At 42.9% G+C, this 13,935-nt stretch overlaps 1 protein-coding gene across 3 annotated transcripts in view; it reads left to right on the top strand.

Annotated features, from left to right (window-relative positions):
- Positions 1-11,646: 11,646 nt before the first annotated feature.
- NDEL1 (nudE neurodevelopment protein 1 like 1) overlaps positions 11,647-13,935 on the top strand; it is a 78,455-nt gene continuing 76,166 nt past the window's right edge. Inside the window, exon 1 of one of the 3 annotated variants that reach the window (XM_072821200.1) lies at positions 11,647-11,759. The gene's annotated coding sequence lies outside the window, so the exon portion shown is untranslated. The remainder of the gene's footprint in view (positions 11,760-13,935) is intronic. The other 2 variants (XM_072821202.1, XM_072821199.1) reach the window with 2 other exon arrangements.

The raw sequence follows: 13,935 nt of genomic DNA, 5'->3' as shown, positions 1-13,935 counted from the left end.
CTGGGGGAGGGGACTGATCCAGGCTGGCCTGTCTTTAGACTAATGTGATGTGACCCTGGGGTGACAGGAAGTTCCTGGAGCCCCCAAATCTCTTCTACTAGCTCTGCCATGAAGCTTGACTTTGAAGATAACTTTGAATGAATACTTATTACCATAGTCTGTTATGGTTTTGTGTTCCAAAATAGGAATTTAACTTTGGAATTTATATATATATGTATGTATAAATAAACATGTGCACATGTGTGTGTGCGCATATAGCCCTCCTGCCCGAGACAGGAAATATATCAGCCGGAGAAACCTTAGCTTTACTTTGTTAGGTTGGCTCTATCATCTTGCCCCCGAGAAGGTGGGACATAGGACTATTAGGTTTTGACAGGCAAAGGGGAATTAGCCATCAGGGAAGGTTAGATCACAGGTAAGTTAGCCAGAAGTACACTTGCTCTGTGTTTATATAAAGAGAATGTGCCATGTTCCTTTGGGTAAGTTACTTAATCCTTTTGTGTCTCAGTTGCTTCATCTGAAAAATGGGGATAATATTACCTACTCTCTAGGATCGTGGTGATTCAATGAATGGGTGCAAATAATGTGCCTGAAACCACGCCTCTTATATGTTAAGGGCTCGGTCAACATTACCCCCTACAATCATCATTGTCATTATCACAGCAAAAAGAGAAGGCTGCAGAGCGATAAGAGGACTTGAACAATTTTTACTTCGAGGGTCTGAGCCGATCTGTCCTGCCAATCTCACCACCCCAATTTATAGTGTCCTGCCTTTCTCAGCAGAGAGGACAAATGGACGCTGAAGGGTGGAAGGCTAGTTCAGCTCAGGGAGGGATGGGACCAGTGGCTTTTGCTCTGGTCAGGCCACATTGGAGAGTTGTGTCCAGTTTTGGGGACACATTAGGGGTGGTGTTGCTGGGGGACCAATGTGTGTCCTGGGGAAGAAGCCAGCTAGGTTAGGGATGGGTCTGGGGACCATTGCGACCCCATAAGACCTTCTTTGGAGAGACCTCTCTGAGCATAGGGAGCCTTCAGACAAGAATAGAATCCTGACTGAGGCTGGCTGACTTGACAAATGACTGGAAGTGTAGTTTGTGCATGCAATGAATGGCTGGATCAGGACAGAGGTTCTCAAATATCAGAATCATCTAGAGAACTGATGAAAGATACGGATTCCAAGGTCCTACCTCAGGACTTAGCAGACCTTGGGAGAGGCCTAGGAAACTATATTTTATATTAATTTTTTAATTGGATGGACAAATGAGTGGATGGATATAATGTAAGAATACTGCATGCTAGTGGAATCTGAGTATTGCATGTATGGGTTCTCTGTAAAATTCTTCGAACTTTGCTGTATGTTTGGAAATAACAATAAATGCTGGAACAATGATTTAATTTCTTGAATAAGTAATGTATCCAGATTTTTAAAATGTGGGGCACCTGGGTGGCTCAGTTGGTCAAAGCATCTAACTCTTGGTTTCAGCTCAGGTCATGATCTAATGGGTCTTGGGATCGAGACTTGTGTCAGACTCTGTGCTTGAGGATTCTCTCCCTCTGCCCCCCTCTGCTCCTCCGTATTTGCTTGCTCTCTCTCACACATTCTCTCTCTAGAATAAAGAAATCTTTTTAAAAAATTTTTTAAAAGAAAGAACAAGTGTTAGAAGTCCTGCAGTAGAGATTCTCTCCCCTTCTTTTTCCTTCCTTGTCTGCCCATTTTCTGTGTGTCCCAAAAGGTCACCACTAACTCACACCCATCAGGGTGGCTATTATAAAAAACAAAGAAAACAAAATACCCAGAAAGAACCAATATTGGCAAGAACATGGAGAAATTCAAACCTTTTGGCACTGCTGGTGACAATGTAAAATGGTGCAGCCACTGTGGGAGACATTGTGATGGTTTCTCAAAAAACTAAATGTAGAGTTACCATATGCTCCAGCAACCCTACTTGTGAATCTATACCCAAAAGAACTGAAAGCAGGGATGCAAACAGATATTTGCATACCCCTGTTTATAGTTCACAACAGCTGGAAGGTGAAAGCAACCGACGTCCACTCACCAGCAGGTAAGTAGGTAAATAGCATGTGGCATATGCGTGTAATGGAATAGTACTCAGCTTTAAACAAGAAGAACATTCTGACACAAGCTCCCACATGGATGAATTTTGAGGATATTATGCTGAGTGAAATAAGCCAGCCATGAAAGGACAAATACTGTATGATTCCATTTACATGATGTTCCTAGAGGACTCTGATTTATAGGCACAGAAAGGGGAATGGTGGTGGCCAGGGACTGGAGGAGGGAGAATGGGGCATCATTTCTTAATGGGTCCAGAGTTTCAGTTTGGGAAGAAGAAAAATGTTCTGGAGATGGATGGTGGTGGCTGTGCAGCAATGTGAATGTGCTGAATGCCACTAAACATGGTTAAGATAGTAAATTTCATATTGTACGTGTTTTGTCACAATTCTTAGAAGAGATAACCACTGTCATTAGTGGTTATTCTTGTGTATCTTCTTTATATCTGCAGAGAAAATACAGATCTTGATTTGTATTCCTTTCTCACTTCTTTTTTTTTCACCAAAAGATAGCGCTCCACACGCATGCTTCTGCATCTTGCATATCCTACTTGAACTGACATCTTGGAGCTTTCTCCATGATCACACATGTACAGTGCGGTTTTGGAATTAGCAACTTCTCCAAGTAACTCCAAAGGGATCCCCTCCAATTCTATTTTTAATAAGTAGCACATTTAATACCTACTGTTGAATAGGAAAAAAAAAAAAACCTAAAACAAAACAAAAGCAAGGTTTTCCAAGAGCCCTTTGGCCTGGAAGCACAGAAGCCACAGAGTACGATCAAGTAGAGAAGTCCTCCTGAAAGGAGACAGCTTGGGGGATCCCTGGGTGGCGCAGCGGTTTGGCGCCTTCCTTTGGTCCAGGGCGCGATCCTGGAGACGTGGAATTCGATCCCAGGTCGGGCTCCCGGTGCATGGAGCCTGCTTCTCCCTCTCTCTCTGCCTTTCTCTCTCTCTCTCTCTCTCTCTCTGTCTATCATAAATAAATAAAATAAATAAATAAATAAAAACTTAAAAAATTGGACGTGAGGCTGAGATTGGCAAGGACCGGGGTGCGGGGGTGTGGGCGGAGGCAGAGAAGCAGGGGTGGGGCAGCGGGCGCGGCGAGCAGGAAGGCTGGGAGGAATGCCCCAGCCCGCGGGTGTGCGCACCTGCCGCTCACCTGCTCCGCGAGCGCTCCCGCCCCCTTGCCTCTGAAACTCACTGGCCGGCTGCCTTGCGGGTCTCTAACCACAGGTCCTGAAGCGCTCTGAGACAGGTGCGGAATGGGAGCCCGAAGAAGCAGGCGGGGAAGTTTGATTTCAGGGCTCTAAGTAGAAGAGAGACCTCTCCCCACTTCCTGGGGGCGGTGGCAGGAGAAAGAGAGCTGGGAAACAAAACAAAACAGAACAAATAACAACCGAGGCTTTGATGGAGGATTTACTTGAGTCTTCGCTCTTTATCCCAGAACTGAAAACCTCCCTGACAATTGAGAGTCCTCAGTGCTTGAGACGGGTGAGGCCAGAGTCAGGGGCAGACTCAGGAGTGAAAGAAAATTATATTTTTTTCTGATTATAAAACGAGAACTGCCCTTGGAGAGAAAATGTAGAAAATTCATAAAAGCACAAACGAAGAAGAAAACACATAAGCTCTACACCATCTCTCCAGGTGGCTTCCATAAATATTTTGGCGTTTATTCTTCCAGCCTACTTGGATATAATGATACATTTACCATATACGGTTGTGTTAAAATAATTATGTATTATATAATATATGATTATAATAAGATAATAAGTGGGAAGGATCGCATTGTGTAAATACTTTTAGGACCTGATTTTTTTCAGTTGTTACCTTGTGGTCCCCAATAAACAGTCTTTTACGCCCTCATTTTTTTTTAAGAGAGAGAGAGAGGGAGAGAGAGAGAGAGAATCTTAGGCAGATTCCAAGCCCAGTGTAGAGTCGGAGGAGGGGCTTGAACTCACCAACCTGACAGAAAACAAAAGTTGGGTACTTACCTGACTGAGCCACCGAAGCACCTCTATGCCCTCATTTTTAATAGATGTAGTCACTTATTTAATCTATTAATTGATATTTGTTTTCAATTTCCCCTACTATAAAAAATTGTTGCAGGAAGTGGTTTTTTTTTTAAGGACTTATTTGAGACAGAGTGTATGTGAGTGGGGTGGGGTAGAGGGAAAGGGAGAAGGGGAAACAGACTCGCTGTGGAGTCCATCACCAGGGCTTGATCCCACCACCCTAAGATCATGATCTTAGTCCTGGATCCCACCACCCTGAGATCATGATCTGAGCTGAAACCCAGAGTGATCACTCAACTGACTGAGCCACCCAGGTGCCCTAGGAAGTGTCTTTATTGAAAAATCTTGGTGTTATTTCTTTAAAATAATTGTTTGAAATGGAATTGATGAGTCAAAGTATAATAGAATTTTAAATACTTGTGATAAATACTGTCAAATTTCCCTTCATAAATGTACTAAATGTAGAATTGCCTTATCCCCTCACTCACCCTGCTTTGCCTATTATAACTTTATCTTTACCAAAAAAAAAGAAAAATCTTGAAATCTTCAACTTCTCTGTGATTACTGTCAATATCCTGCCTCAAGACACTATCAGCAACTTGTTTGAATACTGCAATATAATCTTTTAATTTTCCTTCCTGCTTTCCCTCTCATCCCTCACCTGACCCACTGTGGTCTGTTTTCTATAAGAATAGTCTGAATTATCCCTTTTTTTTCAGTAGGCTCCATGCCCAGTACTGAGTGCAATGTGGGGCCTGAACACACCACCCTGAGGTCAAGACCTGAGCCAAGATCAAGAGTCAGATTCTCAGCCAACTAAGCCACCCTGGGCCCCTGAATTATCCTTTAAAAATGTGTACTAATTGACTTTTGCTTCTGGTCAAGACAGGGTGGTTTGTATCAGACTAGGATTCCTTTAGAGAACAATATAAAAATTATATTATATGCATAAGTACCCACACCCATGCACATTCATACACACAGCTGTTTTAAAGCTTTGGAGAGTAGTCAATGTGAGCAGAACTTAAGTAGCCAGGATCCTGCAGAGAAAGAAAATACTTTGAGCCAAGGGGCATCTTCTCTTCTACTTTCCCTAGAGAAATTCTTTAATGAATTTTCTGATTTACTCAGGAGGCATTGTGACTGAGCAGAAAATGGTGGCCTAAAATCTTGGCATTATCACACTGCTAAAAAATTCGAGTTCAATATCTGACAAGAAAGAAGAATCTGGTTGACAATCTAGGGTTTCAGCTGAGACACCTGCAGGACTATGACCTAGGAGTAAGGACAATCCTTTTTTTTAATTTATTTTTATTTTTTATTTATTTTTTTATGATAGTCACAGAGAGAGAGAGAGAGAGAGAGAGAGGCAGAGACACAGGCAGAGGGAGAAGCAGGCTCCATGCACCGGGAGCCTGACGTGGGATTCGATCCCAGGTCTCCAGGATCGCGCCCTGGGCCAAAGGCAGGCGCTAAACCACTGCGCCACCCAGGGATCCCAGTAAGGACAATCCTGACCGGGACCAGTCCATACAAAGCCTGGAAGTCTCAGTCCTGATTGGATCAAATGATTTGACCCTACTCTAATAGCCTGAAAAAAAAATGCCAACCAGAAATTTATATATCTTCTGGAAAAATAACATCATTCAGAGACTTTGAAATTTTTCATCCAGCATCCAGCTTTTAACAAAATTTAACAGATAAACTAGAAGACAAGACTATATAAACAAAAACCAAGAGAAAAAATAGTTGATAGTAGCAGACCCAAAGGAGAAAATTATATTAGTATTATTGTACACAGACTCTACTGTATTCAAGAAAGTAAAAGGATAACTAGAAATAGTTTTCAAAAACATTTTTAAAGGTTTTGGTTTTCCAATTTATTTATTTATTTTGAATGAGAGAGAGAGGCAGAGGGAGAGGGAGAGAATTCCAAGCAGTCTCCATGCCCAGTATGGTGCCTGATGTGGAGCCCAATCTCCTGACCCTAAGACCGTAACCTGGGCTGAAATCAAGAGTCAGATGCTCAACCATATGAGCCACCCAGGTGTCCCTAATTTTTTTTTAAATTGAGTATTGTTGACACACAATGCTACATTTTTTAAAAATTTTTATTTATTTGTGATAGTCACAGAGAGAGAGAGAGAGAGAGAGAGAGAGGCAGAGACACAGGCAGAGGGAGAAGCAGGCTCCATGTACCGGGAGCCCGACGTGGGATTCGATCCCGGGTCTCCAGGATCGCGCCCTGGGCCAAAGGCAGGTGCCAAACCGGGGCACCACTCAGGGATCCCCACACAATGCTACATTAATTTTAGATGTACAACATAATGATTCAACTTCTTTATATGTCATGCTACTCTTCACAAGTGTAGCTATCACCTGTCACCATACAATGCTAATACAATATCATTGACTATATATTCCCTATGCTATGCTATTTTCCCCACGACTTATTCACTCTATAACTGAAAGCCTGGACTTGCCATCCCCTTCACCCATTTTGCCCATCCTCTATCCACAGAAGCAATTTTTAAAGAGAACCAAATAGAGGGATGCCTGAGTGGCTCCCCCATTGAGCATCTGTCTGCCTTCAGCTCAGGGTGTGATCCTGGGATACTGGGATCAAGTTCTACATTGGGCTCCCTGCAGGGAGCCTGCTTCTCCTTTTGCCTGTGTCTCTGCCTCTGTCTGTGTGTCTCTCATGAATGAATAAATAAAATGAATAAATAAAATGAATAAATAAAATCTTTTAAAAAAATAAAGAGAACCAAATAGAAATTCTAAAACTGAAAAATACAATTACTGAAAAAAAACCCCACTATAGATGGGTTTAACAGCAGGTTAGATATAACAGAAGAGAAAATTAGTAAACTGAAAGATAGTTCAGTAGCAAATAGACAAGCTGAAGCATGGAGTGGGGAAAAAAGGGGGGCAAAACATGGAGGGGGGAAAAGCACGGACAATATGTACATCAGAGAATATGGAATATGGTGTAAAGATCTAGATACATTTAACTGGAAGCATTCAAGTAAAGGAGTGTTAGTGATCAGTTTAGAAGCAGTGGTTGAAGAGTTACTGATCACAAATGCTACAATGTTAATGAAGATGTTAAACCACAAGTTCAACAAATGACAAATCTCAAGCAAAATAAATACAAAAAAAAAAAAAATCCCCGCATAGGCACATTGTAGTAAAACTTCTGAAAACCAAAGACAAAGAGAATCTTTGAAAATTGGCTGAGAGAAAAAAAAAAGAAAAAAAAAAGAAAATTGGCTGAGAGAAAAAGACACATTACTTTTAGGGGAGCAGTAACAATATTGACGGCTGATTTGTAAAATAAATGATGGGATCCAGGAGACAGTGGAAGTCAAGGCTATGTTTTATAATCTTTAAATGAGGGATCCCTGGGTGGCTCAGTGGTTTGGCGCCTGCCTTTGGCCCAGGGCATGATCCTGGAGACCCAGGATCGAGTCCCACGTCGGGCTCCTGGCATGGAGCCTGCTTCTCCTTCCTCCTGTGTTCTGCCTGCCTCTCTCTCTGTCTATAGTAAATAAATCTTTAAAAAATATAATCTTTAAATGACTGAAAGAAAACAACTGCCAATCTAGAATTTTATATGAAGAAAAATAGTCTTCAAAAAATGAAGGTGAAACAAAGAGGCTTACAAATGAAAGCAGAGAGTATTCATTGAGAAGAGAACTATGCTAAAAAACACTAAAGGATACTCTTTAGGCTGAATGGAAATGATCCCAATGGGAGCAAAGAATGAAGGAATGAATGAAGGAAGGAGGCACGTGTGTAGGAAAAATATATGAATATTGGCTGCACAGAAAAAAAATCTTAAGAGTTTAAAAATATGTGAAACATTAAAATACTCTACAGTAATAACATAAAGCAGGCAGGGGATAGATAGAATTAAACTGTAAGATTCTCGAATTATTTGGGGAGTGGGAAAAGTATAACTTCTAGTGGATTAATAATTCAAAGATGCACATAGTTTCTTGATAACCATTAAAAGAATAGTAAAAGAATGTACAATTCATTATGAAGCTAATAGGGGAAAAAGAGAAATAATTTTAAAAATCAAATTTAAAAGAACGTAAGAAAAGCTTGGGGGCACCTGGCTGGCTCAGTCAGAAAAGCCTGTGACTTTTGATCTTGGGATCATGATTTTGAGCCCCACACTGGATGTAGAGATTACTTAAATAAGCAAATAAGCTAAAAAAAAAAAGAATATAAAAAAGGTTTAAAATAGGGACATTTCTTAAAAATGCCCTTGCTATTTGATTTTCTTCTGCCATGAACTTATCTATATCTTTTGTTCAGCTTTCTAGCTGGTTGCTTTCCTTTTCTTTTTCCTTTTCAGTATTAGTAGTGCTTTATTTCTTTACATTACTCTTTACTGGAATTTATATTAGTGTAAGTGGATGAGAATTTCAATTAAATTGTTTTGCCAAATAGCTAATCTTTTTTTTTTTTTATTGGAGTTCAATTTGCCAACATATAGCATAACACCCAGTGCTCATCCCGCCAAGTGGGCTTTCCTTTTCTTATTGATTTTAGATGGATGTAAATAGAGGTAAATAGAGATATGTGGGTGTGAATGTTGTAAATACTTTCTGGTAGAGATCAGTTTTAAATTTTGACGCCTTAGCTCGAACACTATGCTCCCGCTTTGACCACTCGCTCTGATGTCAGTGAGAAGAGGAATGAAGTCGGTTGAAGTCTTATGTTCTGCATCCAGTAGGAGCTCAAGAAATGCCTATTGAAATGAACTGAATTGAGAAGGTCATTATGCTCATCCACCACGGGGCCCCGCATTGTTATCACGTATAGGGGAAGGAGTTATCTGAACCAGTGGCAAGAATAGTGGAGAGTGGATGTGGAAGGCAGGAGCAGAAGTCAACCAGGTTGGCAAGAACTGAGAGAACCCCTGAGAGACAGCTCAGCCAGCCCCAGACACTGACCTGGGGCTCTCTGTCTTCTCAGGAGGGGATGCCTGGAGCAGAAATGTATGGTGCATACCTAAACAAAATCAGCAGGTGGCACTCTAAAGACGTGCCGTTGCCATCCAAGCTTGGAGGGGGCCAAAATCTTGGTTGAGTGCCTAGGGAATAGAAACTGAGGCACGAGCAGTCTTGAGCCCTAACTTTTTGGCTCTGTGCTTCCTCCAGAGGTGAGACCCCCAAGATCAAGAGCCCTGTAGAGGTTTTTCCCCTATATTCCCCCCACCATATCCCCTATATTCCCCTGTGGGTACCTGTAGAGCACCATCTGTTCAATTTAATTTGGAACAACATGGGTCCAGATGAGCAAACCAATCACCTACGTGGTTCTTTTGTGAAAATGCAAGTTCTGGGACGCGGGTGGCTCAGTGGTTGAGTGCCTGCCTTGGGCTCAGGTTGTGATCCTAGGGTCCTGGGATCGAGTCCCGCATCGGGGTCCCCACAGAGAGCCTGCTTTTCCCTCTGCCTGTGTCTCTGCCTCTCTCTGTGTGCCTTTCATGAATGAATGAATAAATAAAATCTTGAGAAAAAAAAAGAAAATGCTCATTCTGATTCAGTAGCCCTGGGGTGGGGCTGAGATCTGCATTTCCAACTCCCTGGTTATGACTCATGCTCAGTAACTCTGACATCTAGAACACACTGTCCACAAGGTCTCAGTTCTGTGCACTACAGGAGGTGGAAGAGGGCTCTGCCCTCGGGACTTGCAGCTTTCTGGAGTAAAATATCACTGAAATGTCTCCCATATGGGTTAAGGTGTGAGTCCACTTGCTGGGTGAGTTTGGACAAGCTGTGTGACCTCTTAGGGTCTCAGTTTCCTGATCTGTAAAATGGGAAGAGGGGCGCCTGGCTGGCTCAGTTGGAAGAGCATGTGACTTTTGATCTCGGGGTTGTGAGTTCAAGCCCCACATTGCGTGCAGACATTCCTTAAAAAATAACAACTTAAAAAAAAAGGGGAGATTAACAGCCCCTTCCTTAGAGAGTGGTTTGAAAGTTAAAGCAGGATGTCCTATGGTAAGACACTTAGTACTGTGCCTGACACATAGTAAGCCTCAGCAAGGCTTAGGGTGCACTAAAAGAAGAAGCTAGGCACCCACCCTGGGGGAGTGGTAAATTGGAGGGAATAATCTTTAAAAAAAAAAGATTTTAGGGATTTATGAGTGGTGCTAAGAGGAGCCAAAGCTCATCCTGGCCCTGCCCTCATGCAAGGCTTTGCCTTGGCCTCTATAGCCTCACCCCACTGCTGTGAGGTCCCCAGCCCAGGCTCCTGAGTTTGCCTGCGTGCATTAAATAGGGTGGTGTTTCCACAGCATCTCAAAGGCTCATGGACATTTAGAGACTGACTTCCAGTGCTCTGCTAGATGTTCTGGGGGAATCAGAGACAGATCCACACAGCCTCTACCCTCACTGGGTGTCCCTAGGGAGGTAACCCATCACCATGGAAAAGGAATGGTCAGCCAGTGCAGGGCCTCAGTAGCGGTTCTTAGAAACAGTGCTTCTTCGGGGCGCCCATGTGGCTCAGTCAGTTGAGCATATCAGATCATGACCTCATGGGATCCAGCCCCACATCAGGCTCCCTGCTTGGCGGGGAGTCTGCTTCTCCCTCTGCCCCTCCCATTGCTTGTGCTCTCTCTCTAAAATAAATAAATAAATAAATAAATAAATAAATAAATAAATAAAAATAAAACAAAATAAAATAAAATAAAGTAAAATAAAATAAGGGATGCCTGCATGGCTCAGCAGTTTAGCGTCTGCCTTCGGCCCAGGGCGTGATCCTGGGGTCCTGGGATCAAGTCCTACACCGGGCTCCCTGCGTGGAGCCTGCTTCTCCCTCTGCTTGTGTCTCTGCCTTTCTCTCTCTCTGAGTCTCTCATGAATCAATAAATAAAATACTTTAAAAAGTAAAATAAAAAAGAAACAGTGCTCTTCCTACATAGGGAGACTAAATGATAGCTGCTGTTTGGGGTGAGTCTCCAGACCAGAACCAGACCAGGGTTGTCCAATCTAATATAGATTGAGGAGTGGGCCAGATTTGCAGAGGCAGAGGGGAGGAGGGACAGACAGGGACTCATGGGACCTGTGTGAAGCCTGTTACGCACATTATGTCATTCAAGCGTAAACAGACCTGTGGGTACCGGTGCTAGAATTACCTCCATTTCACAGATGTGGAAAGTGAGACTCAGACCCCAAGAGCTCGTTCAGGCCTCCCAGCTATAAAAGTGATGACGGCCCTCTGCCTTCAGTTCATCCTCTTCTATGCCACGTATGTGCTATGCCAGGTGCTGCGCAGCTCCTACCTTTAGCGAGTGACAGCTTTTCCCTCATTCTTCTCCAAATACAGGGACCAGAGCATACAGGCATGTTGTGACAGGGAGCCTTGAACGCCTGGCTGAGGGTGAGGACCTGATCTCTCTCTCCCCTTCCTCGGGACCATGGAAGGAAGTGTTGCTCGACTCCAGCTCAGTGAGGAGGCTGACAGGATTGCCTCACTTCCAGATGACAGGCCCCAGCCTTCGTGGGCTGAACCCACTTCCTGTCCTTGTGCCTCTTTTGTCATACGGTGATTTCTCATGCTTCCTGTTGACTTCTGCTTGGTTTTCAGCTGGTTCAGCGCTAGGAACCGTGTACTGCTGGTGGTCTGATTGGTGAGGCACGGGACACAGGACCAGGTACCATGGGGTGGTGGGGAGCAGGGGACCGGGGGGGCTCTGACTGGAGGAGGTCTGGGCCAGGTGGGGGTCAGCCTGAGACACTCCAACATGGGGGACTCCTGGTGGCCTGCGGACCTTCTCTCCATCCATGTAGTAGGAGAGACTGTCAAAGGCTGAGGTCAGCTTGTCAAGCTGGTTATGCCTCTGTGGGAGTGACACCAGCCACTTGTTTTGGTGGCTTCCCAGCGCTGCGTTGTCTTTCCACATCCCCCTAAGATCCCATTGCCTTGTTGTTTCTTTTTGCTTCCTGGGCTGCCTCGATGGTATTTTCTAGGCTTGCAGAGAATTTCCTGGGTTCAGACAGGTTTATCTGGGGCTGCCTGAGATATACATAGTCCATGTGATGCTTAACATCACACTGAGCTGACCAAGTTAGAAGATTGCCAGGAGTCCAGGCTCCTTGTTTCACTCATGGCCAAGTTACTCCCCTCTGAACGTGTTTTCTTGTCTACTAAATGTCACAGTGTCTCTGTTTTGTGGGATTTTTGCGATGCTTAAGCAGGACAACGATTATGAAAGTGTTTCATAAACTGTAAGATGATATCCTTAAAGGAGTTGAGGTTACTTTTATTTCATTTTCTAAATGGAACTCAACTTTTTTTTTTTTTCTTGGTGCAATAGTCGTTATAAACCCCCACAATACAGAAAAGTGAAAGGTTTTTTGTTTTGTTTTGTTTTTCATGATTTCTGGACTTAAAAATGTATTGTGGTAAAATATACATAACATAAAACATAAAATAACATAACATAAAATGTACCATTTTTAGGTACACAGTTTAGCATCAAGGGCATTCACATTGTTGTGCACCCATCATCATCATCCGTCTCCAGAATTCTGATCATCTTGCAAAACTGAAACTGTCCCCACTAAATACCACCTCCTCACTCTCTTTTTCCCCAGCTTCTGGAAACCACTGTTCTGCTTTCTGTTTTTGTGAGTTTGACGACTCTAGGAACCTCATATAAATAGAATCATACAGTATTTGTCCTTTCGTGACTGGCTTATTTCACTTAGCCTAATGCTCTCAAGGTTCACCCTTATCGTAGTATGTGTCACAACTGCCGTTCCTTCTCAGGCTGAGTATGATCCTATTGTATGTATAGACACCATTCAGTTAAGTCATTTGTATGTTCATAGACACTTAGGTTGCTTCCACCTCTGGCTATTGTGAATAATTCTGCTAGGACCATGAGTTCACAAATATCTGTTTGAGTCTCTGCTTTCCATTCTCTTGAGTATATGCCCACAATTGGAATTGCTGGGATCATATGGCAGTTTTATTTTTAATTTTTAATTTTTTGAGGAATTGTGTTACTTCATACATAGTGGCTGCATTGCTTTATAATCCTACCAGTAGCACACAAGGGTTCCAATTTCTCCACATTCTTGCTGACACTTGCCACCTTCTGTGTTTTTGATAGTAGCCATCCTATTGAGTGTGCAGTGGTATCTTACTGCAATTTTGATTTGCATTTCCGTAGTAATCAGTGATGAGTAATCAATGATTGCCTAGCACATCATTCCATATGCTTGTTGGCCATTTTTATACATCTTTGGAGAAATGTCTATTTGAGTCCTTCACACATTTTTCAATTGAGTTGTTTCTTGTTGCTGTTGAGTTGTAGGAGTTCTTTAAATATGCTGGAAGTTGACTAGACTTTTAAAACAAATGTTTCTTATGTCAAATTCTGTCCTTTAAACTTTTTTCATTTGAGATGCCTGGGTGGCTCAGTGGTTGAGCGTCTATCTTCAGCTCAGGGCATGATCCCAGGGTCTGGGGATTGAGTTCCTCATCAGGCTCACCATGGGGTGCCTGCTTCTCCCTCTGTGTATGTCTCTGCCTCTCTCTGTGTCTCTCTCATGAATAAATAAATAAATCTTTAAAAAAGACTTTTTCATTAATATTTGGGTATTGTCTAAGGTTAATTTATAAATATCTACCTTGCCCTTTTTAAAAAATTTTTATTTATTTATGATAGTCACAGAGAGAGAGAGAGAGGCAGAGACATAGGCAGAGGGAGAAGCAGGCTCCATGTACCGGGAGCCCGATATGGGATTCGATCCCGGGTCTCCAGGATCCCGCCCTGGGCCAAAGGCAGGCGCCAAACCGCTGCGCCACCAGGGATCCCTACC

The sequence above is a fragment of the Canis lupus genome, chromosome 3, assembly GCF_048164855.1.
Source record: "Canis lupus baileyi chromosome 3, mCanLup2.hap1, whole genome shotgun sequence".
Lineage (NCBI taxonomy): Eukaryota > Metazoa > Chordata > Mammalia > Carnivora > Canidae > Canis > Canis lupus.
This window is presented reverse-complemented; position numbering and strand designations above follow the sequence as displayed.